Here is a 26,009-nt window from a genome sequence, read left to right on the forward strand (position 1 = left end):
AGCCAGTCTCACATGAACAGGCCTGTGTACGACCAGAGAACTATCATTGACTAATAACTTCTGCTGAGATAATACAACAGCATGTCAGTCAAGTGCATTTAAAATAAACATCTACCGAGGATCTAATGAAAGTGGCTTCAAATTTGGGTCCACACCTTTCTGACAACCAATATCTTAACTCCACAGAAGAAATTTCTGCTTTGAAAAATTAGAAATTGTTTCTCAGAATGTCCAGGTGATCCTTAACCTTTTTTTTGGTATTCACAACAGAAGGTTTCAGGTGGCAAATGCCACAGAAACTCCCAACTATAACCTTCTTGCGGCACTTGGCCACCTATACACATAAAATGGACATCAGTGGTACTCACTGGAGAAGAACGAGTTGTACACGTGCAATTTTAAATAGTTACCAAGTTAATAAAACCCAGTAAGGACTGGTTCAAATGTACCCCAAGTGGGGTGACTGACATTAACCATCAAGGCGACGATGGCGGTTTCTCACAAGAAAATAAAAGATGGAAGTAGCACAACCATAGACAGATGCAAAACTGCCTCAGGTTTCAGTGAATACGAGTGCCTCTTAGTTACCAGAATATGGGTGCTACAGGTAAGTGACTTATAGACAGGAAGCTGGGGCCAGCTTCAAAAGACGCGAGAACATTTTTGCAGGCTGCACCATACACCCTTGTGGCAGACTCCGACGGAAAGAGTGGTGGGGGCAGGGGAAAACACCTCAACATCGTTCGATTGTCGCAATCCACCAACCGCCCACAGTCAGAGTAAAACGCAGTGCCGTAATGCAGCACAGGTTTCATCCATTCAGCAAGAGTTAGTTACATGGTATGGTGGTGAGGTTACCTGACCGGTAATCCAAAGGCCTTACCTTTTGACCAACTCCCTCCACGGCTGCTGGGAGATTTAGCTCCCCAAACTGAATAAAAAGCTACCATCAGTAATGGGGACTAAATCTAATGAACCTTCAGAAAAACCTTCATGGTTTACTGCCATGGAAAGAAATCTGCCTTTCTCATGTGAACAGGCTCGTGAGTGACCACAGGAATATCACTGACTAATAACTTCTGCTGAAGTGACACAGCAAGTCAGTCAGCTCAGGGTCAGTTAGGGATGGGTGATGTCAACATTACCAGTGATGCTCACATCTGTGAATGAATACAAAATAGTACAAGGTTTGGGGCCAATCTCAGTCAGTAGTGACTGCACCCACTGCAATTCCTTCACACACACACACCTCCCCCCCCACCCCCATATTCATGTCAGAGCCTCTGAGTTTCCTTGTTCAAAATAGTATTTTGGTGGACAGGGGATGTTCTGGCCCTATTGCATAACAGGACTTGGAACCCAGACTGTTTAGAGCATTGGGAAGACTGCTGCAAGACTGTGGCCAGCAGACTGTGCAGGTGTGGATTGTCACATACCCCAGGAACTTTTCGGTCATGATAACACGAAAAGAGGCAAGACAGCCCCCCCAAATCCAGTTAAAGATGGAACTATCTCAATGATCTATCCAATATTATTTGATCTACTCAAGTCTCCTGTGGAACGCAGTGTCTTGTGGCTGTAAAATTAATTGAAATGAGGCTCACAGTGGAGTATGGTCAACAACATCGACCTGATGGACTTAAGTTCAAGATCCTCAAACTGTGCTCCCTATCACTACCTCATTTGTCTGTGAATGTAGCAAATGTGAGATCACCAATATGACTTCCATTAATCCTGATCCCATAACAAAGTGAAGTTTGAGGCACAGAAGACTGCAGATGATGGAATCTGGAGCAACAGACCACCTGCTGTAGGAACTCAGCAGGTCGAGCAGTATCTGTGGGAGGAAGGTAATCGTCAACGTTCTGGGTTGAAATCCTGCTTCAAAGTGAAGGTGATTGACTACATAACTGATTTCATTTTGGTCAAGGAAATCTGCATGAACAATAGACAAGCGATGGCCCTTAGGCGCTACAGGGACTTCTCTTTGACACTCGTTAACCTCTGCTCCGAGGCCACATTCAACTGAATGCAATTCAAACGCACTCCTAGCATGCCCATTCAGTCCAACATACCACCAGTCGTTTTACTCCACAGTTTACCCCTCTGTGGCTCGTTGCGGGAGCCTTCAGCAAATCAAGTAAGCCGCGTCCAGAAGCAATAGTCTATAGATAACTGGATTCGGCTGCCTTTTCTCTTCACATATACTCAAGGCAAAAAGCCTCCTGGCAATAGATTTCTATGCTGGAAAATCCCACATTCTAACCAGCCTCTGGTTATGATATTTTTCTGACCTACCCTTAAGGTTGTAGTCTGTGACTCAACAAAAATGATACACTAGTATTGATGACTTTGCCCTTCCAAACCAAGCCCTCTGGCTCAGCTGTGAGCCACCTCTAGGCTTTGGTGAGGAGCATTATCATCTTTGTACATCAGGGGGCTGAGCCCCTCCAAATCTCAGAACTCCCCCAGCCAAGCAATTTCCCACGATCTGTATGCTCACCACTGCTCAGATCCTTCTCCTACAGCAGGATGCTCAACGTATGCAATCCCCACTGCAAGTCTAACTTCATATCAGTCTTGTTATAATGTGCCGTACTTGGGCTGCCTCCACAGTCGAGCTCACTCGCATCGCGCTTGCGGGCTGCGTTCAGAGATGTGCCCCTTTTGCGAATGATCTGGGAACCTGCACCCCAAGACCTCATGCATTTTGCCCACATTTAAACCTTTGAAGGGAACTGCATCCGAGAGCACACAGTCACGTTGGCAGGTCTTGTGAAGTGCTGGGAAGGGGCCATTCCCCCCCATGTGTGGTCAGGAAGTAGTTGGGTTGGGAGCCAAGTCCACTGGTGCCCAGAGAAACAGAACTCTGCAGCCAAAATCAGCCCCTGCTTAGGTCTGCAATAGAGCCCAGGGAAACGCTTAAACCTCTGCTTAACTCCTGCTTATCTCCCTCCAGAGGCTGTCTCCAACCTCCATGCTCCCCTCCTCCCACCTGCCTCTCAATATTTTTTCTTCTCTCTCTTTGTCCGTCTCCATCTATCATCCACCTGCCACCGTCTCCCAACTCCCACCCCTGCTCCCCTCCCCTACCTGGCACAGCCTGCCTGTCATCTTACACCCCTCCTCAGTCCGCCAATCACCTCAGACTCTTGTCTCACCATTTCCCCTCTTTATACTGGCCATCTCCCCTCAATCCTGATGAAGGGTTTCGACCCAAAACTTTGGCAATTCCTCCCCCATAGATGCTGCTCGACCCACTGAGTTCCTTCAGCAAGAGAGAGACAAGGGACTGCAGATGCCGAAATCTGGAGCAACAATCAAAATGCTGGAGGAATTCAGCGGGTCAGGCAGCATCTACGGAGGGAAATGGACAGTCAACGTTTCGGGTCGAGACCCCTCACCTGGACTGGGTTCATCTGAACAAAGACATCAACATCCATTTCTCTCCGTAGCTCCTGCCTAACCCACTGAGTTTTGTTTGTTGCTCCAGATTCCAGCATCTGCAGTCTTCTGCGTCTCACTTACAAACCTCAACCGGTGCGGAGACCAACGCAAGGCTCTCTGGGGACAGGCTGGCTGTTCCGTGACGTCTCTCCCCGACAGACTGCCCTCCCTGGTCGTGGGCAGCAGCAGACAGCCCAAGAATGGCCAGAAATGGCCTCCCTTCCTGCAGCCGCACCAACTACCCCTGCTGCTCCCGCCATGACCCCTCCCCAGCCCCAGCTGCATGCCTGACCTTCAGCCTCCGAAAGCGCAGCTGCCACGTGTCCACTGCTGACACTCTGCTCTCCCTCACAGCCGGCCCTCTGAACCACCAGGCCATTTGTCCCCACTTCTGCTGCCTGGTGAGTGGAAACTTTCCCCAAATAAACATGGGGGAGACCAAGGAAGATGTGGCCATCTCACTGTGGGAGAAAAATACCCTGCCCCAAACCTGAGACACCCAAGCAGACCCAGGGGCTGTTGCACAGAAGTGTGTCAGTCACCACAATGGGAAACATGCCAGTCAGTGTATCACATATATATGGAGTGAGAGAGGTTGCAGCCTCCATTTGAGTATCTGAAGGGGCTGCTCCTCAGGTTTTGGCTGCACTTCAGCCCCACGCTCCTAATCGGTCATTCAGTCTGGACGAGTGGGTTGGTTAGGGAATCTCCTGGTCGGTTTGCTCCCAGACCTGGTCATCACAGGTGGCGGGCAGTCAAGGATTCTACTTGAGCTGATTGCCTGCCTCTCCTGCAGAGTTACATCTGTGCCCGTGCATCCCTCGAGAAGGAGCATGCAGTATCCACGGGTACACTGGGGGGGGGGCTTCCCAGGACCAGTGGGCACCACAGAGGCTCGAGTGTGTTCTGGATAGAGGTAACTGTTGTCATTTTAAACTATTGACTGAATAGTACAGTAGTGTTGGGGCAGGCACAGTAGTGTAGCAGTTAGCATAACGTTATTACAGCACCAGCGAACCGGGTTCAATTCCGGCCACTGTCTGTAAGGAGTTTGTATGTCCTCCCCATGACTGCGTGGGTTTCTTCTGGGTGCTCCGGTTTCCTCCCACATTCCAAAGACGTACAGGTTAGGAAGTTGTGGGCATGCTATGTTGGCACCGGGAGTGTGGCGACACTTGCAGGCTGCCCCCAGAACACTCTACACAAAAGATGCACTTCACTGTGTGTTTTGATGTACATGTGACTAATAAAGAAATCTTATCTTAGTGGAATATTGTAATAATGTGATGCTGTAATCACTGAATAAACTCCCTTTGAAAATAAAAAAAAAAGGGGCAGAAAAAGAAAACCAAAACAGGAAACATGCTACACAACCAAGGCCAGATCCTGGGATTCAGGTAGGAGGGGACGGAGTGAAGGCAGACTAGGGAACAAGCCAGTGTGCACAGCAACTGTGGGATGTAGCTTCTGATTGATTGATCACAGGTGGCATCAGGCAAGTAACCAGACATTAGGGTCGAACTCAGGAACATGATCAGTGTTGGGGTGGGGGTGGAGATGGACGACAAAAAGCGACTTGACTCACAGGCACCCCAATCAAGTGCTGTGTTAGTGAAACGTGGTTGACCTTGGAATGGTCAATGATGGTCACTCCAGGGACAACTTAGCCCAAATACCCTCACAGTGAGCAAAAACAAAAGTGACGAGCAAGGAATGATGTCATCCTACGAGTGCATTCTTGAGGCACCGCCTCTTGAAGATGTCCTCAATAGTGCAGAGGGTTGTGCTGTGAAGAAGCTGGCTGAGTCTACAAACCTCTGCAGCCTCTTTTGATCCTGCACATTGGCACCTCCATACCAGGCTGTGATGCAACCAGTCAGAATGCTCTCCACTGTACATCTGTAGAAATTTGCAAGAGTCTTTGGTGACATACCAAATCTCCTCAAACTTCTAATGAAGTAGAGCTGCTGGTGTGCCTTCTTCATGATTGCATCAATGTGTTGGGCCCAGGATAGATCCTCTGATATGTTGATGCCCAGAAACTTGAAGCTGCTCACCCTTTCCACTGCTGACCCCTCAATTCTTAAATATGATTGTATCCAACTCCACATCCCTGTTAGCGAGTTCCAGATATCAACAACTGTGAAAAGCTTTCTTTCAGATCCCCTTTAAAACTCCTTCCTCTCACCTTAAACCTATGCCCTCTTGTTTCTACCATGGGGAAAAAAAAATAGACTCTCCATGGCTGTTATAATTTTATGCATGCCTATCGGGTCAGCCCTCAGACTCCTTCGCTCAAACGCAGTCAGTTGCAAAGGCAATCCACTCCGGGATGTGCCATTTCCAGAACATGAAATGGTCCAGAAGCAGTGGTCACTGCATCTCTCTGCAGATAAAGTAAACTTCTAATCACATAACACAGGAGAGCACAAAACATATGGTTTCTACACCAAGGGAGTCTTAGTTACTCGATACAGGAATATGCTCCAGAATGGACAATGGATTTAGAGAGAGAAGGAACAAGTGCAGGAAGAGGACAAGAAACAGGCAAGAGGCTATTTTGTAAATAGTGAAATCAAGTCTCTAGAGCAAGTGGCTGGGAAATGTGTGATTAGACTTGCAAATTTCTCAGCTAATCATTCATCAAAGGCAGAGCCTTCACTACTGGGGCCTTTTGCATTTCTCACCATTGCAGCAGATGGTGATTTTGCAACTTCAGCACTCTGAGATTTCTATAGACTGTAAATCACACACAGCAACAAAAGCCAGCCTGGCAACCGGGCCAGCATTTATCTTCCCTCGCAAGCTGCAGCACAAATCCCATGGGCTAGGCCTGTTTCAGTCTCTTATCTAACGTTGACAGATTTCTGCTTCAGTCACTGCTGCAGGCCACTGACCAGCCTGTGCTAAAGCATTTCAGATGCTCTCCTACACAGATTGCTTGAATTTAACTAATCGCCGAGTATACTTCATCTTGCATCCCCAAACTAATTGTTCTGGCCATCATAACCACTCCAAACACTCAGGCTTTGAAATTTTAAGCACAGAATTAAAATTTCCCCTGCGAGGGAGGGTCTGCATCTGGCTCGTGCAGGGTCTTTAGAATCAGGGACACATCGCTCCTCGCTGCATCATGCACTCAAAGCTGCCTCCTCTGTAACCTCTTGCCATCGGAATGGAGGTACCCCAGATCTGTCTAAATACAATCCAATTAAGGGAATCAATAGATGTGGGATTGGTGCAGGGAAGTGGATCTGAAGTAAAAAAATCAGCCACGATCTTACTGAATGGAAAACGAGCATGGGGGTTGAATGGTCTTCTCCTAGCTTTTATACTTACTAGGATAGATAAAAGTGCTGCATGGTTGCTGTGCTCCATGAGTTTAAGATTGGTGGAGGACACTCCAAAGTACCGTCATATGAATGGAGATGGTGTTGACTGGGGCTACATTAACTTTCGCAGGACTATGTAATCTTCTCTCATCCTTCTGGAGAGAAGATTGCATAACCCTGCGAGGGTCATATGGATTTCCAAGACTAAATGTAGGGAGGCCGTTTCAGATGGCTGGAAGGTCCAGAAACAGGGGCCACAGCCTCACAATAGAGGGTGTGTCATTTAGAACGGAATCAGGAGAAATTTCTTCGCTCAGAATTTGAACAGGTGGAATTCTCTACCATAGAAGGTGGTTGAGGCCAAGTCATTAAACATATTTAAGGAGGCAGATATACTTATTGATGGTAAAAGATTTGATGAATATGGAGAGAAGGTGGGAAGATCATGATCGTGTTAAGTAGTGGAACAGGCCTGAAGGGCCCACTCCTCTTCCTATTTTTCATGTTTTTACTTCCCAGTGAACTAACCACTTCTGAAGCGCAGCCAGTGTTCTTACATAGAGAAGCATGGTAGCCAAACATCTTACAATTAATGGAGATGCAGATGCTGGAATCTGGAGCCACGAACTGCTGGAGGAACTCAGTGGGTCAAGCAGATCCAGTGCAGATGAAGGGCCTCAACCTGAAATGTTGTCTGTTCATTTCCCTCCATAGATGCTGCCTGACCCACTGAGTATTGTACAACTGGTTATCCAGTGAGGGAACTCTCCTGCTCTTTATAAAGCTGGAGCCTCAGTCCAGCCTCACCTGAAAAGGTGTGGCCTCAGCTCCCAGACCACAGCCTCAGCCTAGATCGAGAACACCTGGAGCCAGAGGAATGGACTGCTCAGCACCCCCACACCATTCAATCTCATGAACGCTTCCACACCTCAAATTCACTTTCACATTACATTGTATCGTAAACTAGGGTTATTTTCTTTAGAATATGGGAAGACCGAATCAAGGTGTATGAAATTAGGAGGGGCCTAGATAAAGTAACTCAGCAGTTCATCAACATTTTGTGATCATTTATTGTAGCCCTCGCAGGAAATTTGTAAATGCAAGAACAAATATCGCACAACTCAGTAATGCATTTGAATTGAAACCACTGTTCAGAGGTCCATACAAGTGCAGCATTCAGAGTTGTAAAGCATCCTTGCTCATCCTCAGAATATTTTCCAATTCCCAAGATTAAAATCTTCTTTCATCTGATTAAAAACACTGCACAAAACCCAGACTTAAATTTGAAGCAAATGTTGTTTTGCGAAGCTGATCAAGGTCTCCGCTGTCACACAATGGTGGTCACAGTTCCTCCGCATTTTACGATATGACTCAAGGCCATGCATTGTTTTGCAAAAGGTATATATACTTATTGGCAAATACCATAACTGGAAGCAAAGGGAGGTTGAAGAGTCAGAGCCTGCTTTCTGTGGAGAGGGCTGACAGAGGGAGAGGGCTGTTCAACTCTCAGCAATTCTTAAGGGAATAGACAGATCAAGAGATCCAGTCACATGGATAATTAAAAGCAGACCCAAAACTGACCTGAAGACCAATCTGAATGCTACTTGAGCCAGAAGAATTAACGTTTTTTTGACATCTGACCATTGGACCAGGATTCTGGCCTTCAGCACGGCAAGGCAAGGCACTGACCAACATGTATAAATAAATGCAGCTATTCGTTCTAAAATAGAACACTGTTACATTTCCAAGCATTTGCTCATGCATTTATAAAGAGCCTAATTCAACCCAAGCCCAAGATGATAATTCTTTTCAAGCAACCAACTAAACATAGTTGGGTGCCATCAGGCAGCAGATGATTGAACAACATGCTGTGTTTCACATTGCCACACAGTCTAAGACTAAAGGGATACACATTGAGGTACGATGAGGGCAGGCACACGAATAGTTTCCATTCAGCAGTTTTATGCACTGAGTGATGCATGTGACAAAACGAAAGGGAAGGAAAACTCGCATTTAAGTAGAGCAGTGCAAGCCTCTTTCAGTGTTGCAAAGCACGTTACAACCAATGAGCCCTTTCAACATGTAGTCACTGATGCCTAGGGAGTCAGTGGAGGCAAAACCACCAGAGGAAAAAAAAGTCAGACAAGAGGTTGGGTGTCATCTTCTGAGATCCACCCTAAATGGAATGAAGAGTCTTTGCTGGATGTAGACTTTGAACTAATGCTTCATAATCCAAAGATTTCATATTTTCACATTTTAATTTTTCCTTGCAACACAAAGGAGGCCTTTCAGCCCATCTAGTCTATACTGGCTCTCAGAGCAACCTCAATGACATTCCCCCATTTATTTTCCTTGAGACCTGCGCACTCATGATTTAAAGTACATCTTAAATCCCACCTCTTTTACCAAGATTTTGTCCCAACTGGGTTTAAATGTTTTTTTGATGATGTTCCAGTCAAAAAAAATCCAAACCAAGCAAAAATCAGAACTCAACCCAGACAGATTAACCTTTTCTGAGCTTGAGTTAACGAGTTTATGTGGAAAGACTTTAGGAGATCCCCAAAATTTCCACAATAATTCCTTCCACAAGAGATAAATCTACCCTTCTTGTGCCTTGCAGTCTTGAAGGCAGTTGTTTTGCATAATTATCCAGAAAAAAAAAACCGAGGAACAAAACTGCTCATAAATCTCATAAATAAAACATTTGACATTTCTTTTTAAAACAATACTGGGGGGGGGGGGGGAGGAAAAATGAACCAAGCTTGTATCACAATTTAAATGCTTTGAACTAACAGCTTTTGACATTTGATTCTGCTCTTCTCTATGGGCTCAGGAGAACTAAGAGTTGGGAACTCAAAAGTTCTACTGGTTGAGATACAAAGGCAACCAGAGAGGAAAAAAAGTGCCTAGCCTTGCACCAGTAGAAAGCAAGAAACAAAAGTCACCCAGAAAGCACTGGGCTGGTACCATCTGCAGGCAGGACACATCCCTGTACACTCACCCCACAGTGAGCATCAGAAGCGTGCATTCCCCAAATGGGCTGAGGTCTGTACAAAAAGGTGGGGGGGGGAAGAAATTTCTACCCACAATACTGCAGGTCAAAATGAGCCTTTTATTACACTGAATCCTGCATCTTGGAAACTGTTACGCCTAATTTAAACCCACATCCTGTACCAGTAATCTTACTTCAGCAACAAGTTATATTTTCAAAGACCACATTTCTGTGATAAGCATCCGGGTTGTAGTTCTACAAGTTAGAGGAGTTTCAACTGAAATGTGTGCGGGGGCACTTCTGGTGCAAACGTCACCTAGATGGAAAGGGTTTGGATGGGCATCGTGCAAAGTTGGTCAGAATTGACGTTAAAATTTAAAGCAACTGTTTGAAAGGACCAGTACAAATTAAAGATACTACAATAACTCAAGGGAAAGCTGAGATTTAACACACAGAAAACATTCCAAGGTGCTTCACAAAAGTGCCATCAAAAAAAAATCTGACACTGCCACACAAGGACAGAGGTGTAAAAAGGCCAGTCAGAGGTGGGCTTTCGGAAGGACAGGGAGCTGGTCAGTTTGGAAGGTAATTTCAAAGATTAAGGCACGACTGTATCGAAAGGATGCTGCGGTTAAAGGGCTACAGCTCGAGGAGGTGACCGAGTCAAGGAGGGCCAAGGCCAGGGAAGGAGTTGCTAAGAAAAGGGGTGAGAATTTTGCAGTGGAGGTGCTGATTAACTGGGAGCCAAAGGTCAGCAAGCCGGAGGGGGGGAGGAGAGAAGTGAGTGAATGAGTGCCTTAATCTGGGTGATTGAGCTGGAGGAGGGGGAAAAGAGTGTGGGGGAATGACCAGCAGAGGTTTGGAACAGACACGTCTGAAGGTAATGTATGGAAGCAGCTGAGGTACAACATCATGGATGTGGAAACAGATGGCATAGTAATGACATCGTGCAGCCTGAGACTTCTTGTGGTGTTAAGTATGACAAGGTCGCAGGGAGTCTGGTTTAGTTTCACAGGCAGATCATACAGACCGATTATCGGTTGGCGGGGGGGGGGGGGGGGGATGTGGGGGAAGTGCATGACAGTCTCAGTTCAGCCCTGCGCAACCTTTCTGCGTCACCTTTCCCTCACCACCATTTTAAAAACAGGCTGGCATTCAAACTGAAGCTCTGGCGAGCAAAACCCATGCAGAGTCTGAACAACCCGCAGCATCTGGCCAGGAGCAGGGACCCATTGCTTGCTGCTCTCTGTCGGACTGTGGCATTTTGTGCCCAACCGAACCCTGTAGGAGGGAGCAGTCGGTGTGCGCTGGATAACCAGGCGGACACCCTCCTGCTCAGGGAGAGGGCAGAGGCACCAAAAAGCATCCAAGCGATGAACACTAACACATTGGCATCTGAGGCTGGGGCATGTGGGAAAGATTGAAGTTTTTGCCTCAGTCTGCAGATGTCACGTTAACCTGGTGCATTGAACTGACTGCCCTGATTTTGAACAGGATTCCAGACGAGATGAGGATGACTCACATTGATACAGCCCAAACCTGACTGCAGCTTCCTGGCAGAAGACACAGGCAGTGGTTTAAATTGTCCCCACTGATGGGCTGGGGAAGAGGACATGAATTAAGGGGACATGGCTAAGGAGCTACCTCCAATCAAGTAGTAAACACAGCGATCCAGTCTCTCCTTCAGAGTCATACACCATGGAAACAGGCCCTTTGACTCAACAAGTCAACAACAATCATTTGCACTAATCCTAGGCTAATCCCATTTGAGTTCTACCCACCCACCATCCCCAATATCCCACTACCCATCTACATTAGGAATAATTTACAGTGACTGATTAATTTGTCAATCCATGTACTTGGGATGTGGCTGGAGGCTGAAACCCCTGGAAGCAAGCCATACAGTCACACAGACAGCATCGGATATCAGAATCGAACCCAGGCTGTTGGAGCCATGAGGCAGCAGCTTGTCACACAGCCACCATCTCCCTCCACACCAAGCATCCCCATCGCCACAAACAATTCTCGTTCGACCAGAAAGCAGAATCACAAAACTGCACAGAGAGAGTTCACGAGGTTGCAAAAACCACATTACACTTCCAGATAACATTTTACAAAATTCCACATCACCACACGACTCAAGCCAGTCCTCCAGTTCCCAGACTACAGTAGACAGCTAACCCATGATCTGTTCAAACCAAAAACCTCTGTTTATTTAGATTAAAAAACTTCAGCTGATCAGATCCAAAACCCATTCTCGATGAACAACGTAATGGGAAAGGACCAATGGGCATTTGAGCAGCAGATTTCATTCAGCAAAACATCCCCAGGTCCTTGTCCCACAGGAACATTCTCAAACAAAATTTAAAATTCAGCATCATGGTCAGCACAGACAGCACGGGCTAAAGGGCCTGTTCCTGTGCTGTTCCAAGTTGCCCCTCAGGTCCCCTTTAAGTCTTTCCCCTCTCACCTTAAACCTATGCTCCTAAGTTCGTGGTTCCCTTTCCCTGTGAAAGAGACTGTGTGCATTCACCCTATCTACGCCTCTCATGATCTGCAAAGTTTGTACGTTCTCCCCATGACTGCGTGGGTTTCCTCTACGTGCTCGTTTCCTCCCGGCTTCCAAAGACGAACGGGTTAGGAAGTTGTGGGCGTGTTATGTTGGCGCCAGAAGCGTGGCGACACTTGCGGGCTGCTCCCAGAACACTTGACACAAAAGATGTATTTCATTGTGTTTCGATGTACATGTGACGAATAAAGATATCTTATTTAATACACCTCTAAGATCACCCCTCAGTCTCCAAGGAATAGAGTCCTAGCCTCCAGTGGAGTGATTAAACTCAGGGCTGTGCAGGAGATTACAATGAGACTTTTATATACGTATATAGGCTAGAGCAGGTTTCAGAGAAGGCGGGAGGATGGATGGTTGGAAAACGAAGAGTGCTTTAAAATTCAAGTCGTTGCTTAACCCAGAGCACATGTCAGGGCTCTGGCTGATAGTAACCAGGGACCAGTTGGGGCATAAAGCTCAGAATAACCTCAGGTTTTCAACCATTATTACAGAAGGTGCTCGATGCCCCAGCATATCATCCCCATTGTCTACAAGTTTAAAAGGCAGTTTAATTTGACAGTATAAACACATAGCAAAATAACCCTGATAACTGAGTAAGTCTTTCACAATGCAAGACTACAGGAGGCAGCAGGTGGGGCCCGTATATTCATGCAGCGTTTACAACCACCCACGACATTCTGATTGCATTTTTCCAAGTCCTGCAGCTTCAAGTGGTCCCAGCAGCTTACGAATCATTTGGGCAGGTTTCTGACATTGAAAACACTGAATAATTTATTCCAGGTCCATAAAAGGATAGAAGTTACATTCCTGGCCTCTCGTAACCAAGGCAGAGTGACTCCCAAATGGATGAAATGCATTTTCATCATCCTTCATTTTGAGATAAAATTTAAAAGTAATATGATGAGGCGTGCCCCTGTATAAAATTAAATGAGTCCTGATGCAGGGTCTCGACCAGAAACGTCGACAATTCCCTGCACCCCCCCCCCCCCCCCAAAACAGACGAGGCTCAACCCGCTGAGTTCCTCCAGCAGTTTGGTTTTTTTGCCACAAAATCAAAAGTTGAACTAAACCCAGCATTTAATTGCACATCCTGACTTGCCCTTGAGGTGGTGACGAGCTGCTTTCTTGAACTGCTGCAGTCACTGAGGGGCAAGTACACCCACGATGCTGTCAGGAGGGAGTTCCGCGATTTTGACTTACTGATGAGGGAACAGCTAATTATTCCCAGGTCAGGATGGCATGTGGCTTGGAGAGCAACTTACAGTGTACCCACACTTTTGCTGCCCTTGTGGGAAAATCTTTCCAGAGTCCGAGCATGGAAACTGGCCCTTCAGCCCTGCAAATTTATTCTGACCATCAGGTATCCATTTGCACTGATCTCATTCTATTCTCTCCACATTCCCACAACTCCCTCACCACCCCCCTCCCCCACCACAAGATTCAACCATTCCAACCCTACACACCAGGGGCAACTCAGTGGCTAATGAACCTAGCAACCTGCACATCTCTGAGATGTGGGAGGTAGACAGGAACGTGCAACTGGGTTTATCCAAGTGGCCAATCTGACTGGAGGGTGGAGCTTGCTTGAGGGGCTGAGAGCCCTACTCCTGCTGTTAATTTGCATCTTTACAACTTCCTGCTCCCACCCACAACACCGACCAACAAGAGGGTGCATGGGGCTTTCCAGGGTGTGGAATGACTAAACCGCTGGCAGTCATCGTTAGAGCCCCTGCAGGAAGATTGGAGCCAGGGAGGAAGCATTGGGAGACCATCTACAGCTGAACAAGCATGTCCACTGGCACTGTAAGGAGATGAGGGATGCAGTAGGCACCTTCCCTAATTACTCAAAAGCCTAAAAAAAGAATTGAATGTTTGATGTGGTATCTTAATTGCTGACAAAAACCCTTCGTTGACCATAATATTTACACGGCGAAGGCCAAAAGATAGGTTTCATCACCCGTGTCAGGAATATCCATGGAAGACAACTGTTGTGATTGGACTGGGAGAGAGGACGCAGGAGGTTCACCAGGATTGGAAAATCGTGGTGATGGGGAAAAGATTGGACAGGCTAGGGTTGTTCTCTTTGGAGAAAGAGGTAGCTGGGAGGGAGTGCGAGGAAGGTAGGGAGACAGCAGTGTATACAAAATGAGTGCATAAGATTATGGGAGGCTCGAGCAAATAGGAAGGGCCAGGCTTCCTTTGGAGGTGAGGGGTTAAAACCCAAGGGGCATAGACTTAAAGATAACTGGCTCGATTAGTGGGAAAGTGAGGAAAAAAATCTTTTCACCCAGATGGGGTGGGAGTCTGAAACTAACTGCCCAAAAAGGGTGGTAAAGGCAGACACCCTCATCACATTTATAATATACTTGGCTCTTCATGTGCACATTCTCAACCTGCAGGGCTATGAAAAGTTGGATTAAGTTTTTTTTTATAGCACAGACAAGATGGGCCAGATGGCCTCCTCGTGTAGTTACGGTTCTATCATTCCTTTTAAAAATGTCTCTGCTGAGACGAATGATAAGCCTCACTGCATGCCATCAGGGGGTAGTGGTGGCACAGCCAGTAGGGCTGCTGTCTCACAGCACTAGAGACCCGGGTTCAATCCTGACCCCAGGTGCTACCTGTGTGGAGTTTGCACCTTCTCCCTGTGACTGCAGGAATTTCCTCTGGACACTCCGGTTTCCTCCCACACCCCAAAGACTTGTGGGTTGGTATATTGAATGGCTACTGTAAATTTCCCCTAGGGTACAGGTGAGAGGTGGAAACTGAGGAGAATAAAAATGGGATTAATAAAGGATTGATGCAAATGGGTGGCTGCTGGTCAGCATGCACTTGGTGGGCCAAAGGGCCTGTTTCCGTGCTGTCTCTCTCCATGACTCCAAATGGCCAGTGCCCAGAATGGCCATTTCCATACTGTAAATACCTGGAGCTCCAAACTTAATACTGCAACTGTCAATCACTCGTAGCAATAAGTGGACCTTCTTACAAGGATTTAAACAACTGTAGGCAACCACATTCTGTACAATTTTCATATTTATCTGCTGCAATAAAAAAAACAGAAACAGGAGGAGTGGGCCATTTGGCTCTTCAAACCTGATCAAGTTGTTGCTATACTCCCAGTGTAATGGGAGAGTCTCCCCACCGTCAGCAGATTACTGAGGATTCAGAATGGGGACGATGAGAAAATTAGAAATCAGTGTCATATTCCACAATACTCCAAAGGCGGCAGCCAAGGGAACACATTATAACTGACAACAAATAAGCCAACTTTTGTTGCGGTGTGAGTTTCCACAAACTGGCTGCTCTGATTCCTACAATGTAATGCAGACTACACTTCAGAACTGTTTTGAGAATGGCTTGAGCTTGTGGAAAATGTTGCACAAATGCAAAACTTCCACATTTAAAAAAACTGATTCCTGTCCAAACAAGGAAGCCCTCAAAGCAAGTACACTTCCTTCCAAATTCATCCTTTTTTTAAAAATTCCACATCATCTGTTTTATTTTTGGGCTATTTAACTTTTATATCAGAAGAGGATGTCAGGGATTGGATTCTCCTTGTATTCAGTATTATCACAACTCTTTCATTAGGCAGAAGCATGGCAAAGTTCCTTGTACTCTGCTGTAATACTGAACATAAGAACACGTATTGGAGCAGGAGGCAATCACCTGCCCCACCATTCAGTATGTTCACGGTTGGTCTGCCCCAGGGCTCAACTCCTCCTCTACGTCTGTTCCAAATGGCCCACACTTCAATCTTTCAAAAATTTATCTCCCTCCTCTTTAAATGCCTTCAGTGATCCAGCATCCAGAACCCCTCTGGGATAGAGAATTTCAGAGAATCAACCACCTCCGCAAGAAGAGAATCCTGTGCAGCTCAGTTTTAAATGTCTGGCAGCTACCTTTCTCATTGGAGACTCTCCCACTAGTGGTAGCAACTCAACATCCACCCCGTTCTGCTCCCTTAGGATCTTATATTTTTCCAATAAGATCATCCCTCATTCTTCTAAGCACCAAATAATACAGATCCATGGCTCAAGGCCAGTTTAAAGGATCCCCAGCAAAGTACCAACGAGAGAGCTTCTTAAGCACCAAACACATCTGCTGTGGACTCAGCACTACAGGTCTATAACCAGTGGGAATGTGCTGCAAGCAGTCCCTGCCCAGCTCCTTCAGGACCACTGCAACAACGAGAGCCAAGACCTTCATACCAATAATTTGGATCTGACACAACACTGCCTCCAGGGCTGAAGAGGTCCAACAAGTGAGCAATCCAATAAAAACAGCTGATATAAAGGCAGGTCACAAATGCACATGTACACAAATTTAAACCTCGTTTTCAAATTCAGCTTTGACTTGCTGAGCTCTGAACTGGCAAGTGACAATTTTACTTCAGTGAACAATGAATTCAAATTAACTCCAGTACCTCATTTATAAACCAAGACTGCCAAGACAAATCTCGAAAATCAAAATAACTGCAAATGCTGGGAAATCTGAAATAAAGACAGAAAATGCCAGAAACACTCAGCTGGGCAGGCAGCATCTGCAGAGAGGGAGAAACAGAGTTAATAAGCTTCAACCTGAAACATTAAGGTAAATCTTGGGTTTGTGCTGGTGTCAAAATTTACACATTTAAAATGTTCAATTCACAGAGCCAGAGTTAGACAGAACGGAAACAAGCCCTTCCACCCAACATGTCCATGCCGACCGAGATGTCTATCCGAGCTAGTCCCATTAGCCTGTGTTTGGCCCACATCTCTCTATAGAGGGATAGACTGAAGGTTAGCGGAACCAGTGCTCATCTCATTGAATCAAGAGGAGACACAGGATCAAGGGAAGGAAATGGTTATGGTTTTATATCACTTCTCCACATAGGAGGAAATCCAGTGGCTTTCTTCTGTGCAATAAACTTCCACAGTTTTGTAAATGAAAGTGATGGACTTTTGAGATGCTTCTTTACTGCACAACACCAAAGTTCTTCAATTTCATGCCCCACATTATTAAATGGCAAATCTGTGCAAACACCATGGATGCAGTACTCTGTGGAAGTATTCTAGTTTTCTATCCTATAGAGTCTTCAGTACGCTTTGGCATAGATTGTAGGAAACCTTTCCCCAAAACAGATGTTCCTAAAACTTGAAGTCATGGATATAGGATGAGAGGCAAGAGGTCTAGATGGGATCCGAGGAAGGATTTTTTCACCCAGGTAGTCAGAACCTGGCATGTACTTCCCAAGGGTGGGGTGCAGGCAGGCAGGTATTCTCGTAGCATTTACTGAGCACTTGAATCAATGCATAGAAGTCAACAGACCAAGAGCTGGCAAATGGTATGAGCATAGGTAGGTACCAGATGGTTGGCATGGATTGATTGGCTAAGGAGCTGTATGACTCTAAACATAGGAACCACACTGCAGCAGGCGTTAGAGGCTACAATACAGGTTTAACAAGATATTATTTGGAATGAGAAGATACAAGTGCATCGAAAGACTTGAAAAATTAGAGCTGTTTTGTGGGAGGCATTGGCATAAAGGAGGAAAGGAGAAGGTGGAAGTGAGTCCATAACTTAATGCGATTAAACAAGAGATTTCAGGAAAAGAGCAGGAGAAAGTTTCAGCAGGATTATAAATGTGGAATCCATTACAGGTGTGGGAGACAGCCCACATTTAAGGATATTGGAGAGGTGGATGGAGAGAGGAAGGAGAGGTACATGGATCAGAGCAACCACAGGGGATCACAGCTGCTCACTGTATGGAAGATAAACACAATACAAACGTGTGGGAAGGAATGCCCCTCATGTATTACAGGCACCGTAGAGCTTAGTCGTTTCTAAATACGTTTCCCCCAATTTATTTGTTTGAGACAAATGACTGAGAGGCCAAGTGCGCAAGGGCCCGTCCACTCTCTGATGAACAGAAAAGATGGCATTATTTTGCAATTATCCCTAGTGCTCCAGCCAATGTTTATACCTCAACCAACATGACTAAAAGATTACCTCATCATAATTGTTGCAATATTGCTGTTGGTTATCAAGTTTTGTGCAATTTGGCAGACTACATTTCAAGAGAGGTGTCTCATCTGCAGTGAAACATTCTTAAATGGATACAATTAATGCTAAATAAACACATTGTCCATTAATATTAAATGTAGGCATTGTGATACAATACATAAACAAGTCTTTGTTACGTATGATGGTCGTTTCTCTAAACATAGATAATCACTACCAAGTAGATGCCAACATCTTTAATAAACCAACATCCAACCTAAATTGGTTTTATTCTGACTTAGCACCAAGTGTTTTTCATCCAATGTTAGTGAAATATATAACCAGCATAGGTAGATTCACTGTCATATTACAGATAAAAGATCAAATGCTCAGCAGCTAAATTATAAAAAACATTTTAATACATGCATTTCAAGTTCTCTGTGGAAATGTATAACGATCTCATGGCAAATGATATTGCACCGAGGATAATTTGTATGTATAAAGGTAGAGTCCTATCAGTTTCTCTTTAGCTGCACCTTACACAGAAATTCTTCAGTAGAGATACTAATTTAAACTATTAGCTTATACACAATTCACATCTTCACCCACGTAATTGCACAATGTAGGAATCCAATAGGTGACCTATCACACATTGGGGAGGGGCTATGCATAGAGGATTCAAGAGGAATTTAAGTGGGAACAAACAAGGAAATAGTGTTGGGAGTCTGCAATTCTCAGCCTGAAGGTGTGGGAAAACAAACAAACAAAAAAATTCCCGGACTAACATTTGGAGAGCCACAACCTGCAGATCCATGGACCAAGAGCTGAAAGGCGATACAGACCTGAACGTTTTGGCTCGTTGGCTAGCATGGTTCCTCGGCCTTTGTGTCCATTTCCAGTGCCTTAATTTTCATACAGTCAAACAGCACAGAAACAGGCCACCACATCCATACCAACCATCAAGTACCCTACTATACCATTCCCATTTACCAGCACTTGGCCCACAGCCGGATGCACCTTGGTGATTCAAATGCTCCTCCAGATGTTTCTCAAATGTTGTGCCAGTACCTGGCTACACCATCTTCTCAGGAAGTGCTTTCCAGATTCCAAACAACTTTTGGGTGAATTTTTATTCCTTGGATCCCCTCCAACCCTTTTACTTATCCAATAAGTGACCTATCACACATTGAGGAGGAGGTACACAGAGGATTCAAGAGGAATTTAAGAGGGAACAAACAAGGAAATAATCTATGCCCTCTGGTTTCAGACATCTGCGTGATAAAAGAAAATTTAATACTACCCATTCTATCTATGCCCCTCATGATTTTGAGCACTCTCTCTTCTCCCCTCTCCCATCAGGCAGAAGATACAAGAGCCTGAAAGCACTTACCACCAGGCTCAAGGACAGCTGCTATCCCGTTGTGTTAAAACTACTGAACGGACCCCTAATAAGATAAAATGAACTCTTGACTTCACAATCTATCTTATTATGGCCTTGCACCTTATTGTCTGCCTGCGCTGCACTTTCTCTGTGACTGTTACACTCTAATCTGCATTCTGTTATTGTTTTCCCTTGTACTACCTCGATGTACTGATGTGATGAATGGATGGCATGCAAAACAAAGTTTTTCACCGTACCTTGGTACATGCCACAATAATAAACCAATTCACACCCCAATCTCCCCCTCAACCTCCTCCGCTCCAAGAAAAAAACCCAGATTATGCAATCTCTCTTTGAGATCATGGAAAATTAGGGTTTTAAAGATTATAATAAAAACAAGTGGAACTTGTTACAGAAAGGGTCCCAGTAAACGCGATGTGACCCAGGCTCGATGACTGCTCCCTCTCTGTAGGGTGACAGCGCTAAACGCGCCTCATTACCGGACAGGGGCCGGGTCATTCCCTCTGGAGAGAGGGAGAGAACTGAATGTACAGGGGCGGGAGAGGACCTTTAAAGTGGGGTTCAGAAGAGAAGATACTGTGAATCAGTTATTTTTAAGATCGCACTGGACCCACATCAAACAGACAGATCACCGTTCACAACAAAAGCCCACATTCAACGCCGGGATTAGAACTGAATCAAAACTAGTTGGGAGGGGAGAGGACGAAGCCAGAGAAACAATAGCTCAAAAGAAAAACAAAATGTTTCAATTGAGAGGTACGGGAACGCAATTCAAAAACTAAACAAAATGTCAAACTGGGAGTAGCTGGGAACAGCACAAACCCTTTTTGAAATATAAAAAAGTAACATAAAAGGGGCTTCTGCCGGACTGATATCAACCGAAGCAAAAATTCGTACAAGCTTTCGCGAGTGGGTTGCGAAACAATGTGGCAATTCGCCGTTCTGAAAAATAAATCTGCACACTGATGATCTGTAAAGTTTGGAGACTTCACGCTACCGCTGGAGCTTGCTGGCGGCTCCCAGTCAGGGCTCTCAGCAGCGAAGGCACCCCAGACAAATAACGGAGTGCTCGGCAGAACGAGGGGAGACAAAATAAACAGGCACAAGCACCAAACATAACTTGATGCACGGTGCCACCCTTCCATCAGTCGGGGAGGGAGAGAGTGGGTGGGTGTTATTTATTTATTTATAACGGTACCTAAAACCTTTTTAGGATAACACGGCACAGCAACAACAAAAAAAAATCCTCTTTTGTTCAAAAAACATTCATGAGATACGTGGAGGTTACGATAAATCAATGCGTAACATGGGGGGGTGGGGGAAGATTATATATAAAAAAACAACGAGAATTCTAATTTTAAACGACTCACACAGTAAAATCCGCTAGGTGTGATGCCAAATGCATGTAGAGTGTGGGCTGCCTGGTGTGAGCAATCTGCTGCAGCTTGTGTGTGTGTCTCCCTCTCTCTCACACACACACACACACACACGTTTCGAACCTCTGCCCATCTCACCAACAATTCCCCTGCCCAAAACATTCAACGCCAAACTTCGAATAAAACAGCAAACTCGTTGATTTTTAAGAAAAAATGCAACTGGAGGGGGGGAGGGAAAAGCCCATTTGCGCTTACCTGAAGAGCCGCCGGGCTTGCATTCACATCTCCGTCTGCCAGTGCCCTCCCTTGCCTCAGTCACACGCCCGCCCTCCGCTCCCTTTATGTTGAACCTCCAGCTTCTCCCGGACTCACTCTTTGTGCTGGGGGCGAGAGCCTCTTACGTCATCAGGCTCACCCTCTCACACGAACTCCGCCGCTCGGCGTGCAACCTAATCTGATGAGAGTCCGGAAGTGTCGTCACTGCGGAAAGAAACAAATGGGTGACGTCATAATGGAAGAAGAGTGGGGCTGGGTCCTAGTCCAGCCCCGTGGCGGGAGATTGTGCCTCCAGTAATCCCTCCACGGGGATGTTGCTGGGGCTTTGGAAAAGTCATTTACCAACCTAAAACAGTGTGTTATGTGTTAGATTGCCTTCTTCACATTGCTTGGCCGTTGCAATTAATGATGTATCATGCTTATTGAGATGCATTTGTGATTGTTTGACTTTTATAGGCTTTTTGATAAAGTAGAAATTCACAAAATAATCTCAGATGAGCGAAAAGGCGTTTTAGTTCATCCTAGTTTCCTAAGTGAGCCTATGGTTTTGACTCCTTGACACTACTTGGAGTTTTATTCTATACGTTGGTTATGTTTCCATTGCAGGACAATTTACTAAAATTATCTTTCGCGTGAAACTGCATAATTTTGCTCAATAATTCCAGAGGGTTGAAATATGTCACAAAATATGAAAAGAGATTAACAAAACAGCTGATGGGCAAATGCAGCACAGGTGGAGCGGAGATGGAACCTTGTTCGGGAGGGTTTAAACTAGTGAGGTGGTGGATGGGGTGGGAGGGGGGTTGGACCCAGAATGATAGTGCAGCAGGTGAGGAAACTGACTCATATGTAGACAACAGGACAGGCAAGTCAGTGAAAAGGGCAGACTGTCAACGGGGGAAGCATGAGAGGGCCATCAGACGTAACTGCATCTACTTGAATGCAAGGAGTCTCACAGGAAAGACAGATGAGCTGAGAGTGTGGATCATGATATTGTTGCAATCAGGGAAACATGGTTGAGGGAAGGGCAGGACTGGCAGCTCAACATTCTGGGATATAGATGTTTCTGACATTACAAAGAAGGATTCAGAAGAGGAGGGGCTGTAACACTGTTGATCAGAGAAAGCGTTACAACAGTTGTCAGGGAGGATATCCTGCAGCCTTGGGGAATGTGGATGGGCAAGTGATTGAAGTGTCCATGAAGGAACCCTTTGGGAACAGTGACCATAGTTTGGTAAGCTTCAAGGTAGTCATAGATAAAGATACAGTTGGTTCTTAAGACAGGGCCCTAAACTGGGGAAAGCAGTATAAGACAGGACCTGGTGGAAGTAGATTGAGAGCAACTGCTGGAGGGGAAAATAACACCTGATAAGTTGGAGATGTTTAAAAGCAAGATGGTAAGAGTTCAGAGTCAGCATGTCCCTGGTAAGGGTAAGAAACAACGATGGTAAGATTAGGGAAACCTGGTTAACAGAATATTGAGGGTTTGATCAGGGAAAAGAAGGAAGTGTATGTTAGGCATAGGAAAGTGGTAGTGAATGAGTCCTTTGAGATTTATAGGGCATATAAAGTTCAAGTTTATTGTCATAGGCGTGCATCCACAGGGTATAAATGCCATGAAAGATAGCTTTTTGCAGCAGCAGCGCAGTACATTCCGACCATAAGTTCAGCACGTCACCAAAGACTCTAATAAATTTCTACAGATGTACTGTTGAAAGTATCCTGACTGGCTGCAGCATGGTCTGGTTCGGCAGTTCAAATGCACAGGAACATAAGATGCTGCAGAGAGCAGTGGACTCAGCTCAATACATCACAGACACATCCCTCCCCACCATTGGTAGTATCTACATGAGGTGCTGCCTCAAGAAGGCAACATCTATCACCAAAGATCCCCACCATCCAGGCCATGCCATCTTCTCGCAGCTACCATCAGGCAGGGGGTACAGAAGCCTGAAGTCCCACACCACCAGGTTCAAGAACAATGACTTCACTTCAACCATTCAGTTCTTGAACCAACCGGCACAACCCTGATCACCATCTCAGTACAGCAAAACTTTGACCACTTTGCACTACACTTTTGCTTTTTTCTAATTGTTTTCTTTCTTGTATAATTTTGTATAATTTATGTTTAATTTATATTTTTCTTGTGAATGTTGTGTCTCAGATGCTATGTGCCTGTGATGCTGCTGCAAGTAAGTTATTGCACCTGTGCACACGTGTACTTGTGATCTGACAGTAAAATCGACTTTGACTTTTGACTTTAACACAAACAAATTAACATAAATTATACAAAATTTACATGACAAAATAAACATAACGACACTAGTGCAAGTTGAGAGAGAGAAAAAGAAATATCGTGAGGTAGTGTCACGGTTTTTCAGGTCAGTTCAGAGGAGGCTGAAGGGTAATGTAGAGATTTGTATAATCATGAGGGGGATAGGTAGAATAAATAGTCATTTTCCCAGGGCAAGGGAGTTTAGAACAGGAGGGCACAGTTTTATGGTGTTAGAGGAGAAATTTACAGATATCTGAGGGATAAGAGGGTGATATTTATCTGGAATGAGCTGCTAGAAGAGGTGGTTGAGGTGGACACAATTACAATGTTTAGAAGGCATTTGGACAGGTATTTGGATAGGAAAGGCGTAGAGGGATACGGGCCTAATGCAGGCAAATGGGTTAGCATAGATGGGCATCACGATCGACATGGACAAGATGAGCCGAAAGGGCCCATTTCTGTGCTGTACAATTCTTTGATTCTATGCTTACTGTAATAATGAATAGTGATCTATTTCATTATAGGCCCAGGTATCCTATTGTACAGCACAGAAATGGGCCCCTTTGGCTCATCTTGTCCATGTCGACCGTGATGCCCATCTATGCTAACCCATTTGCCTGCATTAGGCCCATATCCCTCTACACCTTTCCTATCCAAGTACCTGTCCAAATGCCTTCTAAACATTGTAATTGTATCTGCCTCGACCATCTCCTCTAGCAGCTCGTTCCAGATAAATATCACCCTCTTATCCCTCAGATGTCTGTAAGTTGTACTTATTGCAATGCATCACTCTCCGTTTCACTCTAATCAATGTTTAAAGCACACACTGCACCTTTCAGTGGCACAAAGTAAACACAGTGCAAAGCCAATTTGAGTCTTACAGTGAAATTAAGAAAGGAAGCTCTTGGAAGAACAGACATAATGTGGTGGCAGCCTAGAATCTGATATCACAAGAACAATGTGGATGCTGAATTAGACTGTAATAAACAATCAACTCTGTGGTAGTTTGGTGCACCAAGTGTGTAAAAGGTGGCACCAATGACTCCACGGAGCTGGGAGCAAAACAACGTTGTGGAGATGTTGACAAAATGTAAGCAGAAGTGTAAACTGACACTCAACAGTTTTCTGAAAGATACAACTGATGAAGGAAGAGTCAGCGACATTCTTTTGTGAATGGGAGAGAAAGGATGGGATTTTTTTTTATATCAACTGGGTCAGAGAGTAAAAGTATGAACGAGATCTTTGAAAAATTCACCACACCTCAAACCAAAATCAAATCACCAGATCCACTGATAAGAGATCCGAAACCTAGGGCAGGAACCAGTTAGGTCTGTTGATGAATTTCCATTCAAGGTTGAGACATGCTGCCACTAAATGCTTAGTCATGGAGATGAAAGAAAGGGTGGTGGACCAACTCATTGGGGGCTCGTGTTCACAGATGTGCAGAAAACTTCGCTTGGGAAGGAGGAGCTCAATGTAGCGCAGGCTGTAGATGCAGCCAGGACGCAATGGACAGAAGAAGATGCGACCACTCAGACAGCTGTTCTCTCCGTTGGTCCCGGGAGAGAAGCAGGGCCGATGCCATTAGGTAACAGATAAAAGAGTGAAGACCAGATTGAACAAAGGCTGTGGAGGATCTGTGGAGGTCTTCAAGGGGAAAAAAGGAATGTCCTGCATACTGATCAAACTGTAGATTATGTGGTAGGTCAACATTCAGGGGAATAATTGAAAGTGAAAAAGTGTAGAGAAAGAATAAACAAAACTAATGGGGAAAAAAGTGAAACAAGAGAACTCAAGGAAGGTGACAATTTGAGGACATACTCGATGGAGTAACTTTTTTTTACACTAAGGTCTTGTTTTTGCACAGTTTTTTTTCTCTCCCTCTTCACTGTCTTGTATAATTTATGTATAACTTATATTCCATGTGTTGTCTGTACCTATGTGCCTGTGATGCTGCTGCAAGCAAGTTTTTCATTGTCCCTGTACCTCACTGTACTTGTGCACATGACAATAAACATGACTTGACTTGATATCTGCGTAGATGTTACTGTTCCTAGGGAAATGAAATCCATACTGCCATCCAGGTCAGAAAAAGGACGAGGAGCAAATCCACAAGCCTTAAGCCGAAGCTGGATACAGGCCCACAAAGTGACTTCAAAGCACTATGGCTACAGCAGAAGATCTCCCCGCAAAACCTGAGGAAGAGGGTGTTTGAAGGGAAGTATCACGACACAAAGCTGGTGGCATGCAGCACATCTTCTCCTTTATGACTTGGAACAACCCAAATGAGAGAGGACATAAGAAAAGGGGAAGGATAATTGCACTTTCTTTATCACAGAAATGAAAGCAACTGCCATC

The 26,009-nt window shown here is 45.2% G+C and overlaps 1 protein-coding gene across 5 annotated transcripts in view; it reads right to left on the reverse strand.

The window, feature by feature from the left end:
• Nucleotides 1-21,560, reverse strand: part of LOC127574818 (tyrosine-protein kinase Fyn) — a 198,771-nt gene extending 177,211 nt beyond the window's left edge. Inside the window, exon 1 of one of the 5 annotated variants that reach the window (XM_052024208.1) lies at nt 21,356-21,560. The gene's annotated coding sequence lies outside the window, so the exon portion shown is untranslated. Of the gene's footprint in view, nt 1-21,096; nt 21,166-21,355 lie in introns of those variants that run through there. The other 4 variants (XM_052024209.1, XM_052024201.1, XM_052024202.1 and 1 more) reach the window with 4 other exon arrangements.
• Nucleotides 21,561-26,009: the final 4,449 nt, after the last annotated feature.

Source organism: Pristis pectinata, chromosome 10 (assembly GCF_009764475.1).
Source record: "Pristis pectinata isolate sPriPec2 chromosome 10, sPriPec2.1.pri, whole genome shotgun sequence".
Classification (NCBI taxonomy): Eukaryota; Metazoa; Chordata; class Chondrichthyes; order Rhinopristiformes; family Pristidae; genus Pristis; species Pristis pectinata.